At 52.6% G+C, this 27,554-nt stretch overlaps 1 long non-coding RNA gene across 1 annotated transcript; it reads left to right on the top strand.

Annotated features, from left to right (window-relative positions):
- The first annotated feature begins 120 nt into the window (after positions 1-120).
- Positions 121-26,749, top strand: LOC112408093 (uncharacterized). The gene is made up of 3 exons (XR_003004881.1): positions 121-184; positions 26,266-26,359; positions 26,557-26,749. It is a non-coding gene; the product is annotated as an uncharacterized LOC112408093 (long non-coding RNA).
- Positions 26,750-27,554: the final 805 nt, after the last annotated feature.

The following is a 27,554-nucleotide window of genomic DNA, read 5'->3' as shown; positions in this document are numbered from 1 at the left end:
CCCGCCGACGTCACGGCGGCCTGCGACCAATCAGCGGCTCGCGGTCCCTCTGTAAACCATTCTGCATCCCCCGGCTGGGGAGAGTGCCGGGAGACCGCGTTTAGAGGATCAGTGGCGGCCGCAACCGCGGCCCGGCGCGGTGCGGGCGGCGGGCAGCGAGGTGCCCGGGTCCCCTGCTGCTCCGGTAAGGCGTCGGTTTCGGTGGGAGAGACTGAGAGCGCGCGGGAGTAGGCGCAGGCCTGCCGGAGAGGGGCAGTAACCCCAGATCGAGCCTTGTTGGAGGTTGGGGTGCAGCTGGGTCCGGGAGCCTCGGCGGCCCAGGTGCACTCTTTGGCTTTGCAGTTCAGCGGGTGCTGGCTTTTTTTTTTTTCCTCTTGCTTTCTTGGCCTAGAAGTTTGCCCCGGGCGCAGCGGTTGTCTTTGGGGGAGTTGGGCGGGGGAGGGCGTTTGGCAGCAGAATCTCCTTCCTCCGGTCCCTCCTTCTGTGCCCCCTCCCCCAATCCATCCAAAGTCCACAGGGTCCGGGTCTCTAGGAGATCTGGGTGTCTGTTTCCCGCAGCGCAGTCTTGGAAAGTTGATTCCGGAGGTTTCCTGGTGGGGCGGGGGAGACCGGAGGCGCGGCGCCGGGGAGGGGGAAAAGAGTGGGTGGGGAAGCGCCTCGGGTGAGGAGTTGCAACCCCGGCGAGAAGTTGAGAAAACTGTGATCCGGAGACACCTTTTCCATACAAAAACAAAAGACTAGGCGGGAAACCGTGGGGCAGTAGTGGCGGCTGGGGGGGATGGTGGTGGTGGTACTGACGGTGGGAACGGGGACGTCCTGGGGGCTCCACGGCGAGGCTGCAGGGGATTGGGGTGTGCAGAGTACGGGCCCGGCCGCCCTGTCCCCTTTTCCAGGCTCCGGGCTGGCACCAGCTTCCCCGGACAAGAGCAGAACAACCTCCGGTAGTTCACGTCTTAGGCAGCCTATACTTCCCTAATTTTCCTCAGGGTATAAACTAGGGACCACTGCCCACGGGGGCAGATTTTCCCAGAAGTAGGGGTCGGGTCCGGGTCCTGAGACTCTTAGCCTCGAAGAGTCACTCTAGTTCCGCGGCCCACACCCATCAAATACCAAATTCCGTTTCGACAGCACCATTTCTATGCCTAACCGGGACTTCTCCCCAAGCGAAATCTGAAGGTGGCAGGGCCGGGCAGTCCCGCATTTGCTCCTTGTTTTTGTTTTTAGGGGACAGGGGTGTTAGAAAGGCGCATTTGGCCCTAGTGTAGAAGGAAATAAGGATGGGCCAGCCAGCCAGCAAGGTCTAGCCGGTATTTTGAGAATGGCCTTTTGACCCCCCACGCGGTGCTGGGTTCAGACATCTCACACAGGGCCGGAGCTAAGTTGGGGGAAATGCGCCCTGCAATGCAATTGTTATGATAGTGGCAGGCAAGGAAGCCAGTTCTTTGCAAAATGAAATACCCTCTTCGAACGAACCGGTTAGCCACTACAGTGAATTTGGTTTGCGCTCCGTGGACTGGGATTTTAGGACTCTGCCAACACGCTTTTCCCTCCTCTAAGCCTCCGCCCGCCCAGCCCTGCACCCCCGAGGCCCGCCGTCAGCCCCCGCCTTGCCGCCCGCGTCACCTTTTCATTGGAAGCCGAAGCCAAGACCGGCAGTGAGGCTCTTTGGCGCTCCGCCCATCTTGACCTCTGGGCGCGAGGGCCCTTTCGCCTTCTCCGCACCCCCTCCACACACACCTGGCCTCTGGCTCCCCACTGCGGGGAGGGGGGCGTTGGGGCTGGTTGTCTCTCGCAACAGCCCCCTACGCGGCTCTCTCCCAGGCCGGGACTCAGGGCAGAGCTGGGGATGCGGAGGGCGGTTCTCCAACCCAGCAGGCCGGCTTCGAAGGATGCGACTTGGCTTTGTGCTCCTCCCGCGGACCCGGCATTTCCAGGAGCCAGCCGACCCGTACGTAGCCCGTACTCCAGGACCGGGGGAGGCGCTAAGAGCTGCGTGGCGCGGGGTCCTCGCCTCCTCCACCCTGACCCGGAGGCACCTCCCCAGTCCGCCGCGCCGGGTGAGGCCCGCAGGAGGGGGTGGTCCTGTGAGCGGTCTCCACGCTCTCCCCACCACGCCCCCACACCCCCAGCTGTCTTGGTTCTCGCCGCCAGCGCCCTCAACTCAACCGCCCCTTTCTGGAATCTATAGCGGACCCTGTCCCGAGTGGCTCCACCCCGCCCCCGCCCCAGCTGGGCTCCTTCTCATGCAAAGCAGAGGGACCGCGGGGGTGGGGGGCAGTCGGCGGGGACTTACGGGGCGACAGCTGGACCCGGCTGCCGGCCCTTCCTGAACCCGAGGCCTGCCGCCTCCTTTCGAGTGGGCTGGAGGAGGTTTGCTGCAGCCGTTTGGGGGTGCGGGGACCTCGACGTGGGGACAAGAGGGTTCCCCCTGCGGGCGGACTAGCGCGGTAAGGGAGTTGAGGGCGAGGGCAGGACGCGGACTCTAGGCCATCGGGCTCCGAGGTCCAGATGGCTCAGTGAACGGGTCCACGGGAACTAACCCCGGTGTCTCGCAGGGCGTCGGGGAGAGCAACTCGAAGCGCGCCTCCTGGCTCCTGATTCTAGAAATTTAAGTCCAATTTTAACGCCTCCAAGGCGACCGCACAGTAGATTAATATGTTTTTTTCCCCATTTCCATTGAGCTTTTATTTTAAAATGTAATTGGTCGCAGAGACATGGAGAGAAAACTGACCGTCTCCGAAGCTTCTCAGCTCAGCTCTGCTTTTAAACCCATGTCTGCTCAGCCAAGAGCACCAACCTTGCCTCCTCGCCCTCTCCGCCACCCTTACTGCCTGCGTCCTGAAGTCCGCAGGCGTTTTCTCCCCAGAGCTCTCCACGTCTCCCACACCCACAGCCACGCACAGCGCCCGGCTGCCAGGTGGTGTGAATCCTGCACCGGGTGCCGGGAGGGGCAATCTGCTGCCCAGTCATCGCTCAGTGGCCGCAGAATCCTCTGAACCTCATCCCAGGCGCTCTTGGAAAAGACCCCAGAGGGCCCTGGAAGCGGCTTTCACATCACAGGTTTCTGCTATGAGAATCACCTTGAGGATCAGCCCAAGAGGAGGGACCTGGCCCGGAAACGGGCCATGGGAGGGTTCTGCCAGCTCTTCCCAGACGCCCTGCAGTTGGGGGGGGGCTGAAGGCTACCCCTCCTGCACCCCCTTTCTTCCCGCCGCCTCCTTGATTCCGAGCCCTACATGGCCACCCTCCCCGACGAGTGGCTTGGGAGGCCCAAGGACCCGAGCTTGCCGACAAGGTCGGCTGCTGTTGGTCCCGATAACGCCCACCGCCCCGACCGCTTCCCTCCTCGCCCAGGGCGCTCCTGTACAGCCCGCGGCCTCCAGAAATCGGCGGTGAGGCCGCGAAAGGGGGCGCCTGGGGGCGGATAGGGCTCTAGATGGGTACCTGCGCCGGGCCGGCAGCAATAGGGCGCGACCAGCCGCCACCTTCCAGGAAGAGGGAGGTGGGAGCGGGCCGGGTGCGTCCGGGACCCTTCCAGTACCGGAGGCCACGCAAACTCCGCACAGACTCGGTGAGGACGCCACACGTGCGACGCAGGAAGCTGGGATCTGATCCGACCTCTCCCCGCTCTCTCCTTGCCCTCTCTCGTTTGCTCCTGCCTCGGGTTGCCTTAATCTCACTCCAACACTCTCTCCTGGAAATGATCTACTTGCGTGTAGCACTTTACAGTTTTTATCGCAACCTGCCCAGAATCACATAGTAAGAGGGGGGATCGGTATTATCTCCTTACCAGGGAAGAAACCCAACTTAGGGGGTTTGCCTGAGATTCCTGGGTCAGTGCGCTACTGAAGGCGAGAAGTTTGGGGGTCTTGTCACCCTGCCCCTTTGTGTACTTGGCCTGGCCACGTTTCCAAGGCCCGGGTTGGGGGAGGTGGGGGACCTCGAGGCCGGTAAAAGGCAGCATCCGGCCGGGCCTTCACGGTGTGCGCTCGGGCTGGGTAAACAACGCCAGGCTTCTCACGAGGGCTTGGAGGCACCCTGGGCACGAAGAGGGGAGCCAGGTCGAGCGTGGTGATCTCAGATGCAAGTCAGCACCAGCGCGCGGAGCAAAGACAGGACATGGAGAGTCTGGGACGGAGAGTCTGGGCAGGACAGAGAGGGAAAGACAGAAGTGAGGGCAGGGGGATGGGAACAGCGAATAAGGGCAGAAACCCAGAGGAAAACAGAGAAGGACTGTGGAAAAGTAAGCGGGAAATAAAAGGAGGAAAGACATACTGGGGGAAATGCGTGGAGGAGTGGAGGAAAAGAAACCCAGCGACAAAAAAGGCCGCGGGGAGAGGCTCAGAGCCCAGGACCCAGCAGGTGCTGCGGGCGGGTCCTGGCAGTGACTGGAGGGTGTCTGGTGTGTGACAGTCGGGATCGCGGGCAGGAGAAAAGGAGGCAGCCTTTTTGGTGGGAGACTCAGAGCCCGTGGAAAAGCGTGTGAGCGGCTCTGGGCAGGAATCCAACAAATAAATAAAACGTCTAAGACAGCGTGACGACAATGTGTATTTGGGTGCGTGCCCGTGTTCCTCTGAACACACTCACACCCGGTAAGGAAGACAAACGGGGCTCGTGCCTCCGAGTAATTAATCCTCTCACTAATTGACTCTCTCCCCTTACCTGATGGTGGTGGTCACTGCTGATATCTGGAGAGACATCAGGTGGGGAGAGAGAGAGAGAGACACCCCAAAGCTAACCATCTTTGGGACTGGGATTGAGTTCTTTCTGGACTTGGCAGCTCTAAGCCCCCCCTTTTGGGGGACAGAGTTCCATAGATGTTGCTGCCTCACCAGCCCCTCCATGTTTGCATTAATAAAGCTCTCCTCAGATTAGGGGTGCCCAGGAGCCCTACACACACACACACACACACATACACACACACACACACACACACACCCTTCATCAGTCTCAGAGGCTGAAACCACCCACTGCCCCTCTGCTGGACATTGCCTACCTCCAGGCAACACCAAAGCTCCCCACTCCCTGTTGTTTCCCCAGGAGCCCAGATCCTGCACCCCCTTCTTTCAGTCACTACTTACACTTCCCCGACCTGGGATGTGTCCTGCAGCCCCTAGCAGAGCAGGCGAGGTTTCCAATGAGTTAGGAAGCAGCAGGAGGGATGAGGTCAGGGCAAGGATGGTAAGAAACGTCTGGGGACAAACCCACTCAGACTTGGGTGGAGGGACACAAGAGGGGAGCAACACACACCTGGCAGGAGTGGGGCCTCTGGGGACAGAGGAGAAAAAAGGTGGCCACTATGTACCGTGGGAGAGAGTGTCAAGTGTGTGGGAGGGCAGGAAGGTGACCATGTCTGTGACTACGAGGGCGACGGTTCTGTCTCTCTGTGTGAGCACAGGGAGGGGCCCCTCTTATTTTCCCCACAGCACCCTCAGTTCTCAGGACTGGGGAAAGAGGCAAGGGAGAGAGGGTTGCACTGGGACGAAACCTCTGGTAGCTGAGTTGGCCCAAAGGGGCCCGAGACCCACAGTCTGTCTTATGATGCAGATTTGAGGCTTGGGTGTGGGAGGTGAATGTCAACTCTCACCCCTTGGGGTGGCAGCTTTGCTCTGTTGGCTCCTTAGAGGCTAAATAATTGCTGAGATCCATAAACCACCCGGTCTAGGGAGAGGAAAGCGGGGAGGGCTGTTCCTCAGGAAAAAAAAAAAGCACTCCCCCCACTAAATACATTTTTAATTGTCCCTTGGGAACATTTGTACATTTGACCAAAGCAAATCCCCAAGCAGTAACAGCAAAATCCGTTCTAGGGGCTGGCAGTCTGGAGAGAGTTGGAGGTCTGGAGAAGAGGGAGGTGGGGAGAGATGGCGGGCATGTAGTTGAGAAAGTGAGAAACTTGGCTCTTCTCTCCCTGTTGCCGTCATGCTTTAGAAAGAAAGTGAACAAGAGGAATAAAGTTCCAGAGGAAAGAAAGAGAAGGGCATATAGAAGGCACATCCAAAGCAGAAAGGAAAGAAAGTGAAGAAGAAAGAAAAAGACAGGGAGGTGGGGGGCACAGACGATAATAAAACAGGGTGAAGGCGGCCCCAGGAGGCTGGGCCTCAGTCCCAAACCATCCGTCTTCATTGTCTCCGTGTGTGCAAAGGCAACTCCGGCATAAGGAAAAGCCACTATTGGAGCTGTGGCTTTATTTTATATCCTATACATCAGGAGGGAGGCAAAGCTTTATTTTCGCCAAGAGACAGATATTTTATTTCTCTCTTACGGTTTTATGTGTGAGAGATGTCAGGTTGCCACAATGGATGGCTAATGCATAGGCAAGAGGAAACCGTGTTGGCATGCTGTGTGTCATGGGGTCTTGGGGGGGGTGAGCAGGCCTGGGATTTAGGGCTGATGGGCCACTCTGGGGGATTTCTGCTAAAACATCTCTCTTCATAAATCCAGAAGCATGGTCAGCTCAACAGGGAAAAGAAGGAGTTTTAGAGGGAAAAGAGTTGGGCTTGGTAATAAACGGAACACACAAAGGAACCGCTTACCTTCCAACAGGGGCAAGGCAGCCCCGTGGAAATGCCAAGATCCACGTCGAAATACACATGTGCCATTCACAGGGAAGTATTTTCCTATAGAATCCAATGTCAGTTTGCTTCTTTGTCCCATTTGATATTTTCCCACTCTGGTTTCTCCCTTCACCAGGAATCTTTTTTCACCTCCTCAGAGCCTGGAGTGGGGGGAGAACTATTAATTTGCAAATCTTCTGATCTGTGAAGGGATCAAGATGCCTGTTTTTCACCACTAAATCCAATGTCTTGAGTGGACACATGTGTGCACACATGAGCCCGCCACGCTGTGAATCCTGGGAGTGTAGGTGCCAGATTTGAATCCAAGGAAAGCACCTCCCACCCTGGCCCCGTCCCCTGGGACCTGTGGCCGAATTAAGCCTTAGATCCCAAACTGCATAATGTTCATATTTGTAAACCTGGAGAGAAGGGGGAGTGAAGAGACAAAGACAGCAGGGAAGCATGTTCACCAGTCTCCTCCACTCCCAGCCTCCACAAACCATTTCCTGTGAGAGTAGCTTTTACTCATTCTCATGTCCTACTCTTGTAATTTTTTGCTTTCTTGGTTTACATCCACAGTGGAGCAGAAAGGTGATCATGCCATTTCCCTCTTTTCAGAGGATGGGAGGCAGCACAGGGTCTCTGGACAGTGAACATGAGGATCTGGCCACACTGTCCTTAGCCGTGACCTTTGGGGAATACATTTAACCTTTGGGGGCATCAGTTTCCCCATCTGTAATCCGAGGGAATTTGGCTACATAATTGCTCAGGTTCCTTCCAGCTCCGACCTCCTCTGACCCAATGAGATAATGTGTGGAAACATTTTGTAAACGCTAAAGCTGGAGGAATGCCAGGGATTATTATTACGATTCTAATCAATCCTCTTTTCTCCACGTGCATCTTGGCTGGTTAGCGCCAGCAAGCAGGCTGAAGAGGACCGACAGCGAGAAAGCGCGTAGCAGAGGTGGAAAAGCTCTGTGCCATGGACAGAAAAAAAAACCTCTCTCTCCAGAAACATTCTGTCTCTAGGCACTCCCACCCCCCAGGCCTGGTGGGAAGGAGTGGGGAGGGAGAGGAGGCCTCACTTGGTAGGACCCATTTCAGTTTGAATGCAGGCAGAGAGTGTATTTCTTCCAAAGCATGAGTTTTGTCTCCAAGTAACTGACATAGGAACCTGATGTGAAGGCGATTTGCAATTGTTTGTTCCAGGAAGAAAGGAAAGAGCAAGGTGTAGCTGATTAGCAAGTTAATTATTTCAGTACCCCAAGGGTTCCAGCGTGGTGGTGGTAAGTTGTCCAGCCCTGGTGTAATTTCACAGTCCGTGCATTTCCTGGGGAGCACCTGGGGTGCCCAGGTCTGTCTCTCTCTCTCTCCGTCCACCTGCCTTCTTTCTTTCTGACACACCTGGGGAGCTGAGTAGGGGCTGGGTGGTAGATGGTGTGGCATATATATCTGGCCTAGGCTGCAGGTGGGGCGCTGAACAGAGAATGGGGTGGAAGCCTCGACCTCTGCCGAGTGTTTAATTATCTGGCCCTTCCTTCTTCTTAAAAAAAAAATCTGTTGTTGAATAAGTACTAATGAGGCAGGTTATCAGAAAGTGGAGTTGCTGTGAGGTTATTTCCCCAGACTTAGCATGGAAAGAAACTGGGTTGGAGGGGCCCTTTTTCCTCTTACCTCCTCCCAGCCCTGGATCACTCTCTGATGCTCATCTTTGCTTTCCCAACTCTGGCCACAACTTGGTCTGCGGTGGTTTCCTCCAATCTCCCTTTAAGATCTGATTTCCCCTTGGGGGAGGGGAGGGAGGATTGTGTGGTCAAACAGGACACCTCCTTCAGAGAGGTAAGTTGGGGATGTGAATATTAGGTTCAAAATGAGCAGCTCCTGTTGATCTCTGCTCTCTGGGCTGGTAGCGCTGGCCCCCTGCTGCTCCTCAAGAGATGGGGAGGGCTCTGCAGTACTTAAGAGTGGTCCCATCTGCTCAGACTTGCCTTTCATAAGGGGAGGGATTTATGCACTGTCCTTGTGCACAGACCTGGGATTTGACTGAAAACCATGGGCCTCTGAGAATATTACCGAACGCTAAAGTGTTCAGCCATGGAGATGATTCATGATTTGTCTGCATGGACGTGTCCGTGCGTGCGTGTGTGTGTGTGTGTGTGGAGGGGCACACACATTGATGGATGCTTTTCCCCATTCTTACTTATAATCCAAACATTAGGAAACTTTCTTTTTTCTATATTCACTCAGGAGCCAGCCCACAGCATTAGGCTCTGGAGACCTCAGCGTGTGAAGATGGTACAGTACTCTTTGGTGCTGGCACCGAAGCAGGTTGGCTGATATCACTGCTGGCGGAGAGGGGCCGGGGGGCTGTCTGGAAAGATAGTTCTGATGACTGCTTTGCTGCAGGTGGCAGAGGATTTGGGGAGTGCGGGGGGGTGGGGGGCGGTTCTAATCACTGTTCCAATTAGGCTACTTGTCTTTACCTTACAGGCCTCTGGAGTCTCAGTCGGAGGGAAGTTACACAAACTTAGAACACAGGAAGGCAGGTGTAGGGAGTTCCTTGTCTCAATCTTGGTAGGGCCAAACCAAAATGAAGCCCACAGATGGTAAGAAGAGATCCCAGAGAACAGGGCTTGGAGGTTCCACATGGGATCTTGACCTCTTTTCATGGCCCAGTGGCTGGGCAGGGAGCATTTCCCGCTTGGGTGCCCCTCAGTGGTGGTTCTCCCATTTTCTTGCTCATGTTCTAGTTTGGACCCCAGCCTTCCCAGCTCTCGAGATTTTCTTTTCTCTCAGGCCATTCATAATTTAGCTGACGTTTTAGGCCATCGGTCAGCCACGTTTTGAAAGGGGAGCTGGTGGGCCTGTAACTATGTGCAAGGTTGTTTTCCTTTGGGCTAAAGAGAGGATATTGTTTCTCCTTAAGAAAGAGAAGCAGGGAACCACTTCTATGAATCTCTTAATGAAGGATTTACTTCCAATTTGATAAGTTCAATGCTCTTTTTACTCACTCTGAATGAATAACTGCGTCAGTCAACCCAAGGGGCTGTAAAACCTACAAAGATGCTTTCTTCGGCCTCCCTATTTTAACACATGCTGGGGCTTGAGCCTGCCTCTGACAGACTGGGGAGGAGTAGAAACATTCCAGAGACCAGGTCTTAGAGTGTTATCTCTTCTCCCACCCCAAATCCTCACCCTTCACTTTATCTCTCTTCACCACAAATGCAGAGACCTCCTAGGGAAGTGTGAAGGGATGGGTTTTAATCAGGTTTGGGGAAGGAAGGGGACTAAGTTGAGCCCAAAGAAAGATGGGGACTGTTGGAATTTTTAGATGATGCCCCTCTGTTACACTTCTCATATGTTGTATATTATATCCTACAAATTATGCATTTGTGGCGGTAATCTACAGTGTGTACGTGGTGTTTGCCAAACCTGCTTGGCCGAAACAGTGTTAAATAAAATTGTAAGAAATGCTACCGGGCCTTGCATGGCTTATTTAATTCTATCAATGATAGATACACGATGTTAATGTGTAGCATCTCAGTTGGCACAATATCATGTTTTGTTTATATATGCCAGATACATCTAAGCATGAAAGATACAGTTTTTCCACACATACATTTCCCAGTGATTCCTTAGGAGAAATGTGATGAAAACAGCAGAAACCTTTTCTCTCCACATAAACTTGTACCGCAAACACACAGACGGCCAGGCACACATACTCATATGGCCAGCTGGCCACGTACCTATTGTTATATACAGGCCTCCACCAGTAAATGCAAATGTAGATTCTGTAAACGTAGATGCAGCTTTATACGCTAGTACACAATTACAGACACATATAGCAGCATTTTAGACTCTCTGGTACATTTACACGTATCTCCTCCCACAACCACCCTGCTGTGCAGACAGATGCTGATGCGAACATGTGTACCATCCCGCATGTGGATAGTTACATGTCCACATGCAAGTGTTCTCAGTGAGAGTGCACACGTGCCTGGAAGGACGCGTGCCCACACGCAGGAGAGTCCTCTCCACATAAGTGTGAATCTATGTATATGTTCACATTTGCACATACACACACTCCCACACCCCTGCTCCTGGGTATACACTGACATTCCATATGGCCAAGGGCCACAGCCGCCCTGTTCCTCTCCAGACCTGGTGGACATTGTCTGAATTGCATGTTTGCCTTGGATGAGCCCTGAGGCCTTCAGGATGGGAGGCCAGGAGGAGTAGGGTTAAGATGCCAGCCCGCCCGGCCTCTGATGAAAATAATACGAAAATGTGGGGCTGGCATGAAGGGGTTGGGTAGCTGGTCTCTGCAGAAAGAGATGCCTCCAAAAGAGGATCAATCTGTTGTTTGCTCATGTAACAAATGAGGCAGATATCTGATTGGCTTCTGTGGTCCTGGTTCTGCTGCCAGTGATCTGTGTGAGCCTAGGTAATCTGCTCGCTGGGCCTCAGTTTCTACATCTGTTAATTGAAGTATTGGCCTAGACCAGTAGTTCTCAACCCTGCCTACATAGTAGAAACATCTGGGGAGCTTTTACAAAATAAAACACCTGGGCTCCACCCCAGACCAATCAGATCAGAATCTCCGGAGGTGAGTACCTGGCATTTCATTTTTTAAAAAGTGCCCCAGGGAATTCCCTGGTGGTCCAGTGGTTAGGACTTGGTGCTTTCACTTCTGGGGCCCGGGTTCAATCCCTGATCAGGGAACTAAGATCCCACAAGCCAAGTGGTACGGCCAGAAAAAAAAGAAAAAAAGTGCCCCAGGTGATTCTATGTTCAATCAATGTTGGAATCCACTGGCCTAGATGCTCTCCAAGGCCCTTCTAGTCCTAAAACTCTATGCCATGGAGGACCTTTTAATTTATAAAGCACTGTGCTGGGCACCAGGGTACTCTGCCGAAAGTTCTAATTCACTTGTATAAGATCATAAAAAGTCATTAAAATTATTCTTCTTTCTGTTTAGGAAGAGGATAATTTTTTTTTTTTTTTGCGGTACGCGGGCCTCTCACTGCTGTGGCCTCTCCCGTTGCGGAGCACAGGCTCCAGACGCACAGGCTTAGCTGCCTTGGCTCACGGGCCCAGCCACCCCGCGGCATGTGGGATCTTCCCGGACCAGGGCACGAACCCGTGTCTCCTGCGTCGGCAGGCGGACTCTCAACCACTGCGCCATCAGGGAAGCCCAGGAAGAGGGTAATTTTTGAACAAATTCTATTTATGCTGGAAGAACTCAGGACTGCGTTTCCAGCTCCCTCTTTGTTCCCTTCCATCTTTGTTCCAATCTTCCATATATTAATTATCTGCCATAGATGCAAATAGTATAAGCGGGTCCCTGATAAATGTGATCGATACCTTGTTAACTGCACGTATTTCCTGTCTAGCTCCTCACCCAACCTGTCAGGTAGCATGGTATTTTTAGTAGGGTAAATGACGAGGCACAGGTCTCCTGGGGAAAGTCCCCCTGCCCCAGCCCTGAGTCAGAGAACACCAGCCCCTAGGCCCATGCCCCAGTTCTGGAGGCTGGTGTGCTAGCTGAAGAAAAAGCCTTGAGCTGCGTGTCCTAGAAAGCTGCTCTCAGACTTGGGCCTTTGGGAATCCTACCTTAATATTCTGCAACCACAGTTCCCCAGGCAGAGCCAGTCCCTCTCGAAAACAAATCTGCTCACAGCCACACCTGCTGGAAGAGGCGGAGACCAGCTGAGGCATCTCAGCCACATGGCAAGCAGGAGGCAGAGACGAGGCGACGCGGCTGCCGCCTGTGGGCCCCTTTCTCAGTTGGAGGATGCTTAACAGAGCGTAAGGGAGGGGCTCTGCCTTTCACCTGGGTGGGATGGAGGAGGAGGTGTTCATTCTGGACGCAGAGCTCCTACTCCTTCATCAGTGCTGTCATTCACTCAAGTCCAGGTTAGGGGTCTCCCGGAGAGACTCAGGACGGAGTCTGCTTCTTGCTCTTTCCCACAATCTCCCTCTCTCTGTAGCTCTGCTGGCCGGCCCAGGAGGCAAGCCAGCCTGGGTTGATCTTTCTCCTGAAGGCGTTTGGACTAGTTTTCTTCCTTCGGAAGGTTGTCCCAATGCACCTACCGTTGCTCTACTGTCCAGGTGAACACTGGAAGCCGTGATGGGCCCAGAGAGCCCTGTGGTTTGGGCTCTCACCCTCTCATCCGCTCATGCTTGTTTTTTCAATTGCCTCGATTTTTCCTTCTCCTTCATTTTGTCTCCTTTCATTTTCTCCTCTGACGACATACCAAATCTGGTCTCGGCCCCCAAGGGGGGCCTGCACACAGGGCAAGAAATGTTGCCGATCACAGTGGACATCTCAGGTCCTGCCCAGTCCTTTCCCCCCTCTCCTCACCTTCCCTCGCGGGGAGGCCGGACTTGGTGCCAAGGAGGGAGCCCCAGACGCAGCTCAGGATCCTCGGATTCTAAATCTAGATCCAGAGCCCAGCTTCCCATGCCTGTGCCCCTTCCCAGGGCCCACCTCCCATTGGGCCTGGGGAGCGTCACACCCCAGGATGTGATGGATTCCCCAGCCACCTTCAAAGGGCTCCACATTTGTTTGCAGTGCAGACCTTGAATCCTGCTCTGGTCATAAATGTTGTTTATTTTGACTAGGACCAACTGAAAGGGGACTGGGGGTTAGGGAGGGCAAAGAGAGGATTCCATAGGGAAGATCATAAAACCATTAGCAGGGCAGGGCTTTCAGGGGTCACAGGATCATAGAATTTTCTGGCTGGAAAGAACATAGGCCATCGGGAAGGTCAGAGAAGGCCCCTTTTTCAGCAAAAGGCCTCTAGGGGCCATACAGGGCTAGGGTGGCGGGCTTTGGGCCTCTTTCTAGAAAGTGGACACAGGGTGTGGAGGCATGACCCCCCAGTAACCTTACACCAGGTGGGGGAGGCCTATAGTTGCTGAACATGATGGATTTGCCCTCTCAGTGGGAAGAACCAGTTGCTTGAATGCACATTGGAGCCCCTTGTTCCGGGGAATGGGCACAGCTCCGGGTAAAGGAAATAAAATCACCTCCCATTCTGCTCCTACCATCATTTTGAGCAGCTAGTATGTACCAGGTGCTATGCTTGATGCTCTTCCAGTACCTTCAAAATAATTCTGAAAGAGATGTTATCTCCATTTTGCAGATAAGGCAGTTGAAGCTCAGAGAGGGGCGCTGGGTTGCCCAAGGTCACACAGCAAGTTGGTGGTAAGACTGGGATTAGACCTGAAGAATTCAGATTCTTTAAGCCTAATCGCCTTTCCATTTCCCCTCCCCTCTCCTCCCCTCCCCTCCCCTTCACCATCTGCTATGATCTGGTCCCCTGCAGCCTCAGAGATGGAATGGGAGCAGGGCTCCGTTCCCTTTCAAGGTGATGTTGGGGTTGAGGAAGCTCACCTCTAGTAAAGGAAGAAGAGCAGCCTTGGGCTCCTTGCAGTCCCTGGCACAGACCTTGCTCACTCTACCGAGAACACGCACCCATAAATCCAGCCACAGTCAGGAAACCATCTTGATTGCCCTTTACGTGCTGTGAGGCTTAGAGCAAGTCACTTCACCTCTCTGAGCCATACTTCTGGATCCATCTCCAGACCTGAGGTCTTCATGGGAGGTGAGGGTCGGCAGAGGTGGTAGCAAGCTGTTCCCCTTTGAGCCCCCCTTTGGTGTAAGAGCTCTGGGGGGGTGGGGGGAGATGAGACTTGGTTTTGCCCTCAAGGCCGACTCAAATCACAAAAAAGGCACCTCCAAAGCAGGCAAGGCAAGGCTCACTGAGATCCCTGCTGAGAATGCAGGAGGCTGAGAGCCAGGGCAGAGGCTGGGCTGTGAAGAGGCAGCTTAAGCAATGAGTTCTCCCCTGATCCCCTGCCTGTGTAATCCAGTTGCTCAGAGAATGGAAAATCCCCTTCCTCTAACCCTGCCTCCTTCTCCACAAAGGCCTCCTAATAGGGCTGCCAGGTTTGGGGTGCTAATCGGCTCAGACACCACTCTGGGAACAGGTTGCCTGGGCTCCCAGTCCCAGCTGCCCCTCAGTGGGAGATGGGGAAGGCTGGTGGAGGGTCAGGGGTCCTAGCACTTGGGGGAGGGTCTCCTGCTGTCTGGCCTGTCCAAAGGATCAGGGACACTCATGGGCCTCTGTGATGAGGGGCCTTCAGGGATGGAGAAGGGAGGTGGGCAGGAGGGCTGGGTCCTGGGGCAGAGGTGCCTTGGGTGGGACTTGTTATTAGACAGCCCCATTATTTCACCCACCACACTCCTTTCATTTTTATTTGAAGACAGCTCCCTCCCCAGCACCTTCACCTCCCCACCCCCCTACACTTTCACTCATCCATCCCCTGAGCCGCTGACAGCTGCCCTGCGGGTGAACTCCAACCCTCCTTCGGCTGGAGAGATACTGGTGGGGGGCTCAGGCCAGAGCGTGGCCCTTCCAGCCCCCCCTCCCCCTACACACATACTCACTCCCTCAGGGTAGTGCCACCTTGGCTCCATGAATCAGACCCAGAGAGGAGAAAATGAAGGAGGCGAAGAGTAGGCAGGAGAGCCGGGAGAGGACGGAGAGAGAAGAAATGGTGCAACGGGGGAAGGAGAGGAAGGAAACAGAAAACAGAGAAGCAGGAGTGAAAGAGGAAAAGGGAGGGCATGGAGGAGGAGAGAGAGAGAGGGAAAGAAATCAAGAAGGTGGAAAAGGAGGAGGAGAAGTGAAGGAAGGATGAAAGGAGGGAGGGCAGCGGCTGGAAGACTGGGAAGAACTAGGGCATCACCCTGCATGGTGGGGGCAGTGGGAAGACGGACAGGGATACTGGACGGGGCGGAGGGGGCTACACAGGCAGGAGGGAAGCCAGCGGTCTCTCCACAGGCGAGGGAGGAGGCTGGATGGAGCCTCGCCCACCAGCTCCCACCTCTGGGTGAAGCTTAGTTACTGCAATGCCTCTGACCACATCAGTGGCTAGCCAGACCATAATCACGGGGGTCTCTGGCTTGGGGTGGTCAGAACTGTGAGGACCATCCTGTCCCCTCCCAGGATGGTGACGGCTTCTGCCCGGTCAGCATGGCCATGCCCACCTCATGCCTGCAGCCTCCATCCTGCCTGCTCCTCTTTGGTTACAGTGCCCATCGGGAGTTGGTCCTAATTTGGGGTTTTTTTTTTGCTTTTTTTTTGCTATATGCAGGCCTCTCACCACTGTGGCCCCTCCCGTTGTGGAGCATAGGCTCCGGATGCGCAGGCTCAGCGGCCATGGCTCACGGGCCCAGCCGCTCCACGGCATGTGGGATCTTCCCGGACCGGGGCACGAACCCGCGTCCCCTGCATCGGCAGGCGGACTCTCAACCACTGAGCCACCAGGGAAGCCCTAATTGTTGGGTTTTATGATGTTATGAGGGACTGAGCCTTAAAGACTTTCCACCCCCCCTCACTTTACAGGTGGGGCACTGCACCCCGGAGAGGGGAAGAAACCTGCCCACGGTTACACTGTGAGCCCCGCCTTTCTAACCTCATGCCGAAACAGCCAAAGAGGAAAGGGGCAGCGTGGCATCTCTGTAGAGGGCCCGGCTCTCTGTCGTCAGTCCTCTCTGCTGGGAACGCTACTACAGTGTTTTGGGTCCTAGATGAGGGAAACGTTTGTGATTATGAATAGTTACCTTATTCTGAGTACTGCTATATGCCAGGTACTTTGGCACACATTATTCTGTCGGGTGGATATTCTATGTCCTGCCTTTACAGAGAAGTAAACCCAGGCCCAGAGACGTTAAGCAACTTGCTCAAAGTCACATCACTAGGAACTGGAGCTGGGATTTGCTCCAAGCCCACGCTGAATCTCTAATGCCTCGCTCTCTCTTGGGTGATGATGGCTAATGCCCTCTACCCTCATTCTCCACCTCCTCATACTCTAAGGATTAGAGCTGACCCCACCCCCCTTGCCATATGGGACTGATGTTGTCATGGAGAATGCAGCTGGGTGAATCCCTCTGACCAGGTACTATTGACTCCCACCAAAGACCCCACAAGGACAAGGGTAAGGCCCCCTGGGACTCTGTGTGATTTATCTGGTGGTACTGCCATTTTATGGGATGGGCCAAAGAGGTGTCAGGAAGCAAGTTTGCTGTAAATCTCCTTTTGCTGCTTCCTTTCCCTCTGTATGTTCCCTCCTGGGTGGAATATGTTCAGAGCTAGGGACTTGGGCCTTGGGTTCAGGCTTGGGGTGGAAAGGCAAGGGATAATACATCTTCCTGCTATGGGATCTGCTAAACGTGTGTGTGTGTACACATGAGCTACCCACGCTCCATCACAAGCCTGCACTGTGTAGTCCACAAAACCTTTGTTAAGATCTCCACAGTGCTCCAATAGTTCTGCAGACAGCACGCTGCCTGCACTAGGAGTGTGTTGTTGGGACCAACCCATAGGCTGGTGCCCCCTGCGTGCCTCCCTCACTGGTGGGCGTTGAGTTTCTGAATCAAGCCAGGAACCTGGGAGCAGAGCCCACGTGGGAACAGATGTGTGACCCACGTGCAATGCCTCTGAGGATGGGAAGAAGGAGGTGCTCCCCACAAGGTGGTAGGTCATGGGGTAGCTGGAAAGGAACCTGCTCGTGGGTGCCTTTTGAGATTGGTGGGGCGGGCGGGGCAGGGGCAGGTAGGAGGGCTCCCTAGTTGAGCTACTGGGGAAGCCGTCTTGGCCTCCAGCCGAGAGAAATGGAGCAAGGTGCTGCAAATCTGACTTCTCACGTGTGCAGGGCCTGGAGCATCTACATCTCCTGGCTGGGGGCGTCTGTACCAGGGGGCGAGCCCAAGGTCACATACCAAGAGCACTGACGGAGGCTGGTGCACCATCTCCCCCTTCACACCTCTCCCCACATCAAGGGCTTTCAGGGCTCTGAATACTGGGCTGTTTGTTCTGAGGTAAGCTTGGCCAGCTCAGCGGCCAGCAGATGCTGGCTGCAGCCAGAAGCCTAGAGACAGCTCAGCCCAGGGAGGGAGGAGGAGGGGGAAGGAGAGGGAAGGAAAGAATTGAGTAGGGGAGGAAAAGAAGGGGACAGGCTAGGGAAGGCCTTTCCTGACTTGTTTCCCCCAACACACAGGTCTTTCCCTCTGCTGAACCCCTTCCCCGATCACAGGGCTCCTTATGTAGGTTCTGGTGGCCTTCATTACTGTCCCCCTCCTTTGCAGGGGAATTTCTCCAAAGAGTCTATGGCACCTGGAGGATATGTCTTGGGCATCCCATACCTCTCCATGGTCCCAAGTCCAGTGTGCAGGACCTTAGGGAGGGCTCAGTGAGTCCTGGCTAAATGAACCCAGAAGAAAAGAGGAGATGTCACCCTTTGAGTGAATATCAGGTCACTCTCCCACCCATCCTTTCTCTGCTCCTCTCCTGGATGCCCAAACCAGGGCTGCACTGTGTCTCCCGTTAAATATATGGAATTATCTATTACAATACTTCAATATTTATTACATTGATTTCACTTTAAATGCTTTGTAAATCATAGCAAAAAATAATGGCCTTCCAACAGAGAGTCATATACCGTAATCAACTGGAAGAAAGTCGGCATTGTAATTTAAAATAAAAAAATCCTTATGTGAGTCTCTCGTTTAAATTAAGAGACAGGACGTGATTCAAATAATAAGACCCAAGTGAGGCTGGTTTTTCTCGGCAAATTAGTAGAGGTTTTAACTGGAACTGAAAAGGTGTTAAGGTGGAACACTGACCTTATTAGACCTTAATTATTTTCTGTTGTTACTTTCCTGGAGCACAGGTGTTTTTTTTCCCCCCGAAGTGGCCATGTTAAGCTTCATCTCAGGAACTTTGTCTTTAGAGAGATATCACTTATCAAGAGGCATTAGTGGGATAAAGAGCAGACACTTCGCCTGTGTTCCTTTTCTCCAACCTAGAGTTTCCTGGGCACCTACGACTCCTGGTTTGCAGGCAACATTCTTGTCCTTGAAAACGGAGGATTCACCCCGCTCTGTCCACAGCTTCTTCAGCGTCTTCACCCAGCCTTCTTAGTGGCAGCCTCCTCCCGCTAGAGGTATCCTCTGCCAACTGGTAGCGCCAGCGTCCATCTGGCCGGGAGAGAGGAGGGGACATGTGCATGCACGCACGGTGCGTGCGGGCGCATGTGTGCGTGCGCGCATGCGCCTGCTGGCGGGGGGCGGTGGGGACGCAGCAGGTGGTGTTTTCCTCATCTTTCAGTGCAACCTTCCTGCTCTACCTTCCATGGCCAAATGCGGCTGATCATCGGTCCCAAAGCTAGCCAGGCCCAGCCCAAGATGTCCACGGCACCTGGAGATGAAAATGGAGCAAATGCCATCCCCTCTAAACGGAAATAATGCAAGTTAATGGCCCAGCACTGTGACTGGCACGTGGTGGGCATCCGGTAGTGGTGGTTCTATTTTTGCTGGAAGGAGACACAGTCAGAAAAGGGTCTTTTCCGCTTGTTTCCAGACCCCCCTCAATATCTCCTACTGGCCCTGTGGTGGGGTGCAGAGGTGGGGAAGAAATATTGAGCCCCAAGAAGGCCCCATGCAGACATCCATTACACAGCCGCACACCCCTCCTGGAAGATAACCCAGCTGAGCTCTTTTTATTAAACACAGCCCTCTCCGTTCCTCCCACTGGCCTCCTAATCAACTGATTTGATCAGAGCAAGGGAGAGCTTTTCCCCTGGTCTGGTGTCTTGGGGACCATGCCTCGTGGTTCATCACTATCCAGGAGAAGGTTGGGGTAGGGGGGAGGATGCTGTAGAGAGATAGGAAAGGACCCAGTGGGACCCATTTAGGCCATCACAGGTGGAGGGATCCCCAAAGGAAGAGGGAAATCAAGGCTTCTTTTGTTGCCTGTCAGCTGTGAATGTCGAGACAGAACCTGTATGCTTCGGAGGAGATCCAAAGTCCTAGAACATAAGGTCTGAAAAGGGTCATCTAGGCAGACTCTCTTGCTTTATAAAGGGGACTGTAAAGCACTTTGAAATGATTGAACACCCTGCCTGTGGGTCCATGGGGGGCCGAGTTGAGATGGTGACGGAGAGGACAAAAGCTGCAGGGATGTGGTCTCTGGCCTGGGGGAGGCCTGCATGAGCTGAAGGGGTCCTGGAAGCCTGGTGTGCAAAGCTTCACCTTGGGCCAGGCTCGTCCTGGCACACGTGGGCCAATCCCTGCTTCCGGCCAGCTGGAGTGACCCTTTCTGGACCCTACCATGCCTCTCATCACAGGCCATGGATGAAGGAGGATGCAACAAGAGGAGCAGAGGTCAGGGCTCAGCAGCTGCGTGACCCAGGAAGCACTTCCCTTTCTGAACCTATTTCCTCCCTGCCCTACTTACTTAATAAGGCATGGGGGAGATAAGGAGATGACTTGATGTAGATTTAATCAGACTTTCACTTGTGGGCTCATATTGAGTATTGCCTTCTTCTGTCCTACCTTCCCTGTGGCTTAACTCCAAATTCTGCCCTGCCAAGGAATGGGACAGGGGAGGAAGCTTAATCCTCCCAATAACATGACTGTAAGATAGGTAGATCCGTATATTATTGTACCCATGGGACAGATAAATAAACTGAGGCCCAGAAAGATTAAGTTCCCTGCCCTCCCCTCTCCCTAGCTGCTAAGAGGCAGAACTGGGATATGAACCCAAGTCTCTCTGACTCTAGATACATCAGATCAATAATCAAGGGGCTTCCCTGGTGGCGCAGTGGTTGAGAGTCCGCCTGCCGATGCAGGGGACACGGGTTCGTGCCTCAGTCCGGGAAGATCCCACATGCCGCGGGGCGGCTGGGCCCGTGAGCCATGGCCGCGGCGCCTGCGCGTCTGGAGCCTGTGCTCCGCGACGGGAGAGGCCGCAGCAGTGAGAAGCCCGTGTACCACAAAAGAAAAAAAAAAAAAAAATCTAGATACATCAGGGCAATAATACATGAGGGAATGTGAGCACCACGAGTGCGGGGATTTGTAGATGTTTTGTTCACTGCTGTCTCCCCAGCCCCTGGAACAGTACCTGACACACAATGAACAACAGATATTTAAAAATAATGTCAACTTTAATGGAAGGTAGCAAAGTGAGTTAGGAATGACCACTTTATTGGGAGCTAGATCCTATATCACAGTTTCATGAAAGTTTCTGTGGGGTGGAGAAGTTGGGGTAGCATTTCACTGTCCATGGTATCTCCTTCTGGCTGTTTTTATATCCGGTTACCACCGTGACAGTGGTTTAGGCCCCGGGTAGTGGTTAAATAGAAAGGAAATAAAATTAGGAAATAGCAACATTAGCAATAAAGCAAAATCTCCAGAGACATACGCAGATTACATTAAAATGATGTCATAGAGGTAAACAGTGTCTTGCTCCTCGATAGAGCTCTTGGGAAGATGTTATGGAGAAGAGAACCCTGCATGTTTTCCTGGTCCACGCATCCTTTAGTTTTATACCTAAAGATATTGGCCCTTGATGCAAAGGAACCAACTTTTTATTCTGCCGATTTTTACTGAGCACCTACTATATTCAATGCACTGGGTGAGGCCCTGGCAGGTACAGAGATGCCCAAGGGATGGCCCATGGCCCTCGGGAGCAAAGTCAAGGCCTGGGGAGACTGCCCTCAGGGCAGCCAGACTTGTCCAATAGCTTGCTTGGCCCAGCTTGGCTCTTCCTTCTCACCTCCCTGGTGCGTGGAGAGTCAGCCTCTTGCTCCAGGAGGTCAGCCCCAAGGGTCTCTCTCTTTCTCTCTCCCCCTCACCTCACTTCTCACCCTCCACCCCTACCCCAATCCCTGGCTGAGTGAAAAGGTACAAGAGGGAATCTGAGAGATTCTGTGCTGTTTGTTTTGGGTTCAATGAAATCTCATTTACACGTGTTAATTGCAACTAATTGGCACTAATTGGATGAACAGGAAACCCTCTGGGAGCACTCATACCTTTAATTTGTAGTAAATATCATTAATTAACATATGCTAATTAGAGCCAATTAACATTGATTAAGGGTTTCCAGGAAAGTACAATTCTGTATCCTCCTCTCTTGGTTGCCTGAAGTCAGCACAAAATATGACACATGGAGTCTGGGTGGGGAGAGGACGACCCTTCTGGCCGCATCTCCAGATGGGGGCCGTCACAGCCTTAGCAGCCCTCACCTGAACTGGGTGCTTGGATGATGGCAGCCTGCCCTCTCTCTCCCCAGGGCAGAGGGGGCTGCAGGGGAGGGGCTGCAAGGTTAGCGCTGCTTCTCAGGGAGTCAGAGGAACAGGCGGGGGACGTCCTGGGTATTGGGTGTTCTTTCCTTGGCCTGGCTGAAAGGGCAGGTTGAAAGAGAGCTAGAGGTCAGCCTGGCAGGGAGGGTGGGGGGTTGCTCAGGCCAAGCAGGGTTTGGACTCCTCTTCCACAGATGACAGGAGGGTGGGACCCCCCCCCATTGACCTGAGACCTGTTTGGCACATGTGTGTGCACCTCTGTGTGGCATGGATGTGTGAATAGGACACCTCCTTGGTCTGACAGGTGCACAGATGGTGGGACCACTTTTACCTGGGAACTGGAAGGCATTTAGGTCTACTTTTAGTTCTATTACTAACTAGTTATGGGACTCTTGGGATTAATTTAAATATTACATATATGTATATATATATATGCACACACACGCATATATAAATTGTCTTATTTTAGTCCAATTACAAAAGAAATAAATGTTTCTTGCAGACCCCTACCCCCACCCACAGGAGTGCCCTTTCTGTAATAGGCTGCAAGGCCTGCCTTTCCTTTTCTCGAATATTCACCTCATTGTTTCATGTCCAATGTCCATCTTTTTTTTTTTTAATATAAATTTATTTATTTATTTATTTTTGGCTGCTTTTAGTTCTTCGTTGCTGTGTGTGCCTTTCTCTAGTTGCAGCGAGCGGGGCCTACTCTTCGTTGCAGTGTGTGGGCTTCTCATTGCGGTGGCTTCTGTTGTTGCGGAGCACGGGGTCTAGGCACGCGGGCTTCAGTAGTTGTGGCACGTGGGCTCAGTAGTTGTGGCTCACAGACTCTAGAGTTCAGGCTCAGTAGTTGTGGCACATGGGCTTAGTTGCCCAGTGGCATGTGGGATCTTCCCAGGCCAGGGCTCGAACCCATGTCCCCTGCATTGGCAGGCGGGTTCTTATCCACTGTGCCACCAGGGAAGCCCTCCAATGTCCATCTTCACCAACAATTTGTAAGTTCCCTGAAACAAAGTTCGAGTCTGGCTTGCTGATTGTGGCACTTCATGGGCACTAAAAAAGCTGCTGTTAAGTTAAATGATATGAAAAAAAATTTGTTGAGTGAGTAAGTGAACGCATAAAACCATCTGTAATTTCAACCACTACAGAGAAAAATTTGATGTGTGTATATTTATATATATATACATATTACATAAATAAAATATGTTTTATATATATATAACACACCTATATAATATGAATATCTATCCCAAAAGGCTTAGTGCAGTTTTTGCTTTAATAACTTCAAAAATATAAGTGCTACAAACTTTAAAAACCAAAGAAATCATTCAAAACCTGATTTAGATTTATTATACACTTACTTAGTTTTATGAATGTTGAATAATAAATTTTAAATTTTAATTTTCTGTTTTAGTCTCTCTGAATGAAGGTAGCAAAGAGTGACTCAAAAATGGAAACTAAAATTTTATTATTCAAAATTCACAAGACTAAATATGTGTATTTGTGCCAGCACTGAGAACTGTTCTTTCCTTTCAACCACTGGCTAAGTCATTAAGCCAATTTCCTCATCTGTGGAATGAGGCCAGTGGTCCCTACATTACCTTGACTCTCAGGTTTCTCATGTGGGAGGATGTGGTGATTTTGCAACCCAAGAAAAGGAGTATTTCCCAGGCCACCTAGGAATAAAAAAACTTTATAGCTCCCAGATCTGAGCTTCTGGCTCTAATGGAAAGAGATGGGGCCAGGGTGAGACAGAACCTGGTGGAAACCTCACATCCAAGGGGACCTCTGTGGTAGATCCTTACTTACCTAACTCAGAGGAACAGGGCTGCCCTGGAGGGGCTTGGGGGTCAGGACAATGCGAATTGCAAGGTTGGAAAGATCACCCTGTGAAGGGCACATGGCCCACTTTTCCATAAAGGGAAAAGTGGATTAAAAGCCCTTGCCGTGGGGACTTCCCTGTTGGTGCAGTGGTTAAGAATCCACCTGCCAATGCAGGGAACACTGGTTCGAGCCCTGGTCCGGGAAGATCCCACATGCCGTGGAGCACCTAAGCCTGTGCGCCACAACTACTGAGCCTGCGTGCCACAACTACTGAAGCCCATACACCTAGAGCCCGTGCTCTGCAACAAGAGAAGCCACCGCAATGAGAAGCCCGTGCACAACGAAGAGTAGCGCCCGCTCGCCACAGCTAGAGAAAAACCCGCTCGCAGCAACAAAGACCCAACGCAGCCAAAAATAAATAAATAAAATAAAGTTTTTTAAAAAGCCCTTGCTGCGGGACAGGCCCTCTTCTAAATATTTTATATGCATCATTCACTTAATCCTACCACAACCCAATGATATAGGCGCCATTATTACCCTCATTTCACAGGTGAGGAAACTGAGGCTCAGAGAGGCCAACTAACGTGCCCCAGCTCACACAGCCAAGTGGCAGGGCTACAACTTGAATTTAAATTTAGCTGCTAGGTGCTGCCCCCTCCCTCCCATCAACATTTTTGGTGCTGGCAGAACAGCTCCAGGAAGCTGTGGTTCCTGGAGTGGATCCCCCAGGGCGGGGAGTTCCTGGCTCTGCCAAGGCCTCCGCAGCATTGCTGAGCGGACCCCATTCCCAGCCCCCTCCGCGTGGATATCTGAGGTCTGAGGGAGAGCTGCTGGCGAGGTTCACAACAGCTTAATTACCAAAGTGATTTTAATTTGTTTTTGTTAATTGAAATCTCATTAAGCAAGTAATTTACTCCAGCACAGCTCAGGAGTGTACAATTCTACGGGTGAGGAGGCTAAAGGGGTTTTTAGAACTCACCTTAGTCTGGGGACAGTGCTTCTGACTTTATCCTGTGGCCTGTGTGCGTGTGAATGGGTGTGTACACATGCCTCCCAGGGACAGGCCCTCCCAGCTGGCCAGGGGCCCCCTTTCTCCTTCTTGGCCTATACTTGCCTGTCCTACCACCCTTGGCCCCCCACCTGCCTTGCTATGTATCCTGGAACGATGAGAAAAAAGTGAACCCAGGGCATCCCTCTGTAGAGCACGTGTGCACCCAGGTGTGTGGCACGTCGTACAGACACACGGATACCAGTTGGTATTTGTCCATCTTTGTGCCAAGCATTGCACTAGGCATGAACTGGAGATGCTGGGGAGACACATGGTGCTTTTTAAGGTTTTTTTTCTGAACGCTGGACTTTGTTAGTCCACCGGCTAAATGTCCTGAGTCCTCTTTCTTTCTTTTTTTTTTTTTTTTTTGCGGTACATGGGCCTCTCACCGTTATGGCCTCTCCCGTTGCGGAGCACAGGCTCCGGACGCGCAGGCTCAGCGGCCATGGCCCACAGGCCCAGCCACTCCGCGGCATGTGGGATCTTCCCGGACCGGGGCACGAACCCATGTCCCCTGCATCGGCAGGCGGACTCTCAACCAGTGCGCCAGCAGGAAAGCCCCTGAGTCCTCTTTCTTAATCACGTCTCATGCATTGTAATCCCTTCCCATCATGGTCCTCCCCCGACTGTAAACTCCAAGAGGGCTGGGGCCCCTTGTCTTCTTCATGACTGTGGCCTGGCTTAGCTGGGGGTTCTCAGCTGGGTTTGGGATAGGCAATTCTTTTTTTTTTTGGCTGCGCCGCAGGGCATATGGGATCTCAGTTCCCCAGCCAGGGATTGAACTGGGGCCCACACAGTGAAAGCACCGAGTCTTAACCACTGGACCGCCGGGGAATTCCCAGGGGTGGGCAATTCTTTATCGAATGGGACTGTGCTAGGAATTGCCAGCCACTTAGCATTCCTGGACCTGGCTTATGCAGTGCCAGCAGCATCCCTCCAGATAAGTGTGACAAACCCAAACTTGCCCTCCGAGTGTTCCCAAGCTCTCTGAGTGGGGTGGGGATTTGAAACCGGTGCAGGTGTCCACACACTGCCTGGCATGTACTAGGTGCTCTGTGAGCATTTGCTGGGTAGGTGACCGAGAGCATTCATGAGCTGTGCCTCTGACCTAGTCCGTGTTTCTCTGCGATGTGTGTGTGTGCGTGCGCACGTGTGACCGTGAAATGCGTGTGCTGCCCCTCTGACCTGTGCCCCTTGGTGAGCTGGGCCAGCAGAGGTTTCTGGGACCAACTGCAGGCTGGAGCCCCAGTTCTCCAGAGCTCATCTGCACCGGGCATTTCCCCTCTCCCCTGGTGGCCTCATCGTCCCCTGGCTGCCTCTCCAAGGCCCCCGTCGCCCAGCTGCCTCCTCCTTTTGCCCCTGACTATGGCCACTTGGTAGTTTTCCAGGCCTGACATTTCGAACATGCAATGCCATATGTATCGCCACTCTCAGGTAATTATCACGTAAAATTAAGCTAGTCTTGTGCATGAAACCAGCAATTAGCCAGGGATTGAAGGTCAGGGAGAGCTCGTTTATAGAGTCGCTAACAAAATGTTAAGTGGAAGTGTGTGTCAGATGGGCCGGGAGGCTGGATTAGCTGGGGTCGCAGCGGTGGGACTGGAGAGCCGTCGAGACTCCCGGCTCCGCAGCACCAGGCATAGGAGGAGGAGCTGGGGATTTATGGCTCATACTTTTCTCTTCCAGCTCTCAGTCTGGGGCACAGCTTTGAAGGAAGATTGCTAAGCCTGCTAAATCCTAATGCGCACCAACATCGTCTCCCTATTCATCCGGAAACCTGGTAGGTCCTGCCTCAAAGCCTGTATGTCATTCTACCTCCTACCTGGCTGCCCACCACCCCAGCATTTTACACTCTGCTGTGGATCTCTGAAGATGACTCAGAAACTTTGCACAGGCCATTCCCTTCGCTGGGAACGCCTTTCCATCTCTCTCAATTCCCTAATCGTCAGCCTGGAAATTTTCTATTTCTCTCCCCAGAATCTCAGGCCTCACTTCTCCAGGAGCCTTCCCAGGCCCCCGCCCTGTCCTCACTTTACTCCAGAAGGAGTTACCTTCGCTTTTGCACCATGAGTGTGTTTCCACTGTTGAATTTACACTCTGGCAACTTATTGGCACTGTGTCTGTCCGCACGACTGCACTGTGAACTATTCATCTCTTCCTGGCGACCTGGAGCTGCTCAATAAATGTCTGTGGAATGAATACAGAAATGATTCTCTTTTGTTTTTTATTCTTTTACATATCCTTCAAGGCTCTGCTCAGATGTCACCTCCTCTGGGCAGCTTTCCTAGATTGCCTTCCCGGGTAGAACTAATCATGTCTTCTATGTTCCCGTAGCATTTTGTATACACATTTTTGTTAGAGCACTTACCAAACTGCCTCTTATTTCATTATAGCTCCACCCAGGGCTACCACATTGCACAACTCCAGAGGGCAACATTTACATGGAGCCAGGCAATGCAGAGATGGTGACTGTACTTGCTAAGTAGGCAGTGATCTTCTACAGAGCAAAGACCCTGTGACTCTGCTTATAGCTTGCATATAATGTGCTCTCATTGGCCACATTAATATTCATTCAGAGTATGTATGCAATAAACATGTATTTAATTTCGAACAAGAACAGATGATTCAGTGGAGAGAGCTCTAGATTTGGAGTCTGGGGACCTGGGTTCCAGTTCTGCCTCTGCAACTAGATTGCTGTGCAGCCTTCAGTGAATCACTCAACCTCTCTGGTCCTTATCCTTTTAAATCAGGTCATATGCGTCAAAGTACCTGGCACAAAGTAGGTGCTCAATGCATATTAGTTTCCCACACCGCACCCCTGCCTTTTTTCATCTGTAAAGTGAAGAATTTTAAGATTCCTTGTCTTGTAGAATTATAGGCTCTCAGGATTAGAAGAAGTCTTGAAAAGGCATCTGATCTAACCCCTGGCATCTCCGGTAGGTGGTCATCTAGTTTTGGCTTGTATATCTCTAAAG

Source organism: Neophocaena asiaeorientalis, unplaced genomic scaffold, assembly GCF_003031525.2.
Source record: "Neophocaena asiaeorientalis asiaeorientalis breed wild unplaced genomic scaffold, Neophocaena_asiaeorientalis_V1.1 scaffold327, whole genome shotgun sequence".
Classification (NCBI taxonomy): Eukaryota; Metazoa; Chordata; class Mammalia; order Artiodactyla; family Phocoenidae; genus Neophocaena; species Neophocaena asiaeorientalis.
Note: the sequence above shows the minus strand (reverse complement) of the source record. Positions and strands in the feature narration are given on the sequence as shown.